Source organism: Glycine max, chromosome 1 (assembly GCF_000004515.6).
Source record: "Glycine max cultivar Williams 82 chromosome 1, Glycine_max_v4.0, whole genome shotgun sequence".
In the NCBI taxonomy this organism is placed as follows: domain Eukaryota; kingdom Viridiplantae; phylum Streptophyta; class Magnoliopsida; order Fabales; family Fabaceae; genus Glycine; species Glycine max.
In genome coordinates, this window is record NC_016088.4 from 20,114,094 (window position 1) to 20,117,387 (window position 3,294).

At 31.7% G+C, this 3,294-nt stretch overlaps 1 long non-coding RNA gene across 4 annotated transcripts; it reads right to left on the minus strand.

Moving 5' to 3' along the window:
* Positions 1–427: 427 nt before the first annotated feature.
* On the minus strand, positions 428–3,082 carry LOC106794596 (uncharacterized). Of its 4 annotated transcripts, XR_005891461.1 has the most exons (6): positions 2,670–3,082; positions 2,327–2,429; positions 1,493–1,693; positions 1,341–1,404; positions 1,171–1,239; positions 835–1,023 (listed from the first exon to the last, which is right to left on the minus strand). It is a non-coding gene; the product is annotated as an uncharacterized lncRNA (long non-coding RNA). The 4 variants fall into 4 exon arrangements; XR_005891460.1 differs by lacking the exon at positions 835–1,023 and adding an exon at positions 428–755 and having other exon boundaries at positions 2,327–3,078; XR_005891459.1 differs by having other exon boundaries at positions 2,327–3,075.
* Positions 3,083–3,294: the final 212 nt, after the last annotated feature.

Here is a 3,294-nt window from a genome sequence, read left to right on the forward strand (position 1 = left end):
TTTTATAAAAGAAAAAATCCTCCTCGTGTTGTATTTTACATATATATAATCTATATTAAATTATTATGACAATACTTAAAAAATTAAAAGTTATAATAGAGTATATTTTCTCCCAAAATTTAAATTTTCAGATGATTTAAGGTAAAAAAAAAATTATCCTACAATTTAAGTGTTAATTTCTCTTCATATGTTAATGTGAATTTAGGTAAATAGCTCATAACTATGAAATTACTAGATAAATTATTTAAATCATAAAAGAATAAACCATAAAAATAGATTTGAATTTAAATTACTATAACAATGAATTAAAAAATAATTTAATTCTAATAATTTAGATATTAATAGGATTTCAAATAAATTATTTATCCCCGTGAATTAAGTGAAAAATTTTCTATTCGCTGTTATGATTTAATTTTTTAAATCTATATTTGTATTTCAAAACAGCATATGCCTTACATGTTTTCTAGTATTTTCATTCATTGGTCGCTTCTTATGTGTCAATTTATCCTAAAACATCAGCTACATATAATTCTGAGCTTACTTGGAGTTTTCACATATAAGAATGTTAAGCTCAGAGGCAGCAAAAACGCTGTTAATTAAGTAAAATAATTTTTTGGAGCGACTACATAGGCAGTGTGGATCATTCTAGTTTGTTGATTAATTGGTCATCTCTTGTGCAACGTCGAAGGCAAACAAGCATATATCAACAATCAGGCCAACTTGTTCTCTTCATTATCTATCTTCCCAATAGGTGACTGAAAAGACATTTTCAAACTAAAAATAGCTAAACACTTGTTCACAAATAAAAAATAATTAATGATAAGAACGGGTAGATATAGAAGCAAATTTTATTTACCATTCTCAAAAATATGTGATTCAAACATTTAAAGATAAAAATTAAAGTAACACAGCATCTAAAAAATACTACAATTTCCATTAAACCATATAAGCTTAGTAGCCCACCCCATGTACACCAGGAGTTGAAAATACATTCTGGTAACGAATTATGAGCAGGTGATGGACCTGGTACACACCATTTGGAAGCAGGAAAAAGAATATTCCTAATTAACCATAATTTTTTCAAAAGAATTTTATGTACATTAATTTATTCATATATAATCTCAAAGTATACTAAAATAGATATACAAATAATATAAATTTGCAACTTACCAACTGAATTCAGCGTACATAGGTAGCTCGGGGATATTGTTGTTGTAGTTGTTGCCAGTCAAAGAGAGTCTGCATAAAAGCTTGAACAATTTCAGTAGCCTCATAAATGATCAAAAAGTGCATAAATGAAATTATGGAAATGGTAGAAGAGTAATAAAGAGAATAAGAACCGTATGAAAGCGCGCGATTGCGCGCACCAAGGGGAATGCAAGTTCGAGGTCCATTGCAAAGCATCTGCATAGTAGCAATTAATACAGAATTACCTCAAATTGTATCAAAGTAAACTTCATGATAGAAGCAAATAATGATACGCGCGCGGTACCATCTCACGTATAAATTTAATCGTTAACCATAGCACATGCACCATTGCAATCGAAGTAGTTCAAACTAAAGTTGCATGATCCATCAACTTCCCTACTCCGACATATCTTCATGAACTATGCAATATCAATGAACTTTGTTGCATTTTGTAGTAAAACTTTATTTCGTCTGATCAGAATTTGTAAAACAACACCGAGCAAAACTGAAATTCAGAACCCGTTAAGCTCCAACCGAAATTAACATATTGCATGTACGCTAGTAGAAGAAAACAGAAAACAGGAATGGTCAACTTATATATATATATATATATATATATATATATATATATATATATATATATATTCTGTGTTTCCTGTCCCCATTCTGCAACTGGAAAACGTTCAACATATGCAAACCAGAAAAAATGGCATAAATCAGCCATGAGCATTTGAGAACGACAAGGGTTGTAGTGGTGCTAGAAAGAAAGGAATAGGTTCTATATGTTAGCCATCTTCTATGGCTTCTTTGAGTCTTATCATCTTGCAAAACAAAACATTTCAGTTTCAGTTGCTAGATTAGAATTCCATTCCTGCTTCTTTGTCTTTCAGCATCATCTGCATAGTTTTCAAATATTCCAGGTTTGCACAATTTGGCAAGATAACCGGGCACTTAATTCAGAATTATTTTTTCAAGTGCATAAAAATAATAGGAAGCTGCCACTATTTTATTCGTCAATGAATTAAGTGCCTCCAATAGGTGTCCCTTCAGTGATAACAAAGGATGTCCCTAAACGTCAACATGTGTCCCTTCAGGGAAAGATACAGGTAGTGGATTCAAGCTATTCATACATACTTACATATGATAGACTGAAGCCTATTGAAACTCAAGCGTCAACTGAGATGAAGCATCCATGGAGAATCTTCAAATTGATTCTGGTTCCATTTGTACGAACACTGTTGCTGGGCAAAAACAAACAAAGAAAAAAGATTAGATTGCTTGAGTCTATTTGACAAATAAAAGTTCAGTCCAATACAACAATTACAAAAAGAAAAAAAAAAAACATAAGATTTGTGTTAAAATATTTAAAAGAAAAACACTAAAAACAATAAGAAACGATGAAGTAAAGAAAAGGTCCTCTGTTGGCTGCACTCTACTCCCTGCTTCCTCTGCCCTATACCCAGCCACAATCACCAACATACCTCCTGAAATCATGCTTCTTCCATATTTGATCCCCAAAAGCATAAGCCGATCATAAGAACTGTAACACCCCTCCTAATTGTCAACCTTTTTACGGCTCACAGTTTACCACACTTCAATATGATACTTTATTCAACTTCCTCACTGGTCATAATTCTTCACAAGTAAGAAGCCTTTGTAGGTAGACCTTTTTAAGAATTCGACAATCTACTTCAATTACTTTCAGGATCAATGGTTATTCCTACAAACCAACTCACAAGTTTTGAGCTAACATGTTTTGTCTTCACTCACACACTTTCTAGAAGTGACATCTGTCCCAAACCTATCATGAGGCAATGACACTTGTCCCAAATTCACTGTGGAAATGACCAACTACAGTTGGCATGGTGATTAAGAGAGAAGGAGGGGAGGAAGGTATTATAGGTTCAAATCATTCCCACTAATAAAAATTAACAAATTAACAAATTAAAAATTAATATTGGTCTTTCAAAAATACTAACACATGCAAAAACTCACTATAAGTTAAACTCTTACATCAAACAATTTTTATCTTCAATCTCTTTCTCAGTTATTTTTCTATTTTCCTTCTTTTATCTATCTATTTCTTCCTCCTCTATCAAAGATAGT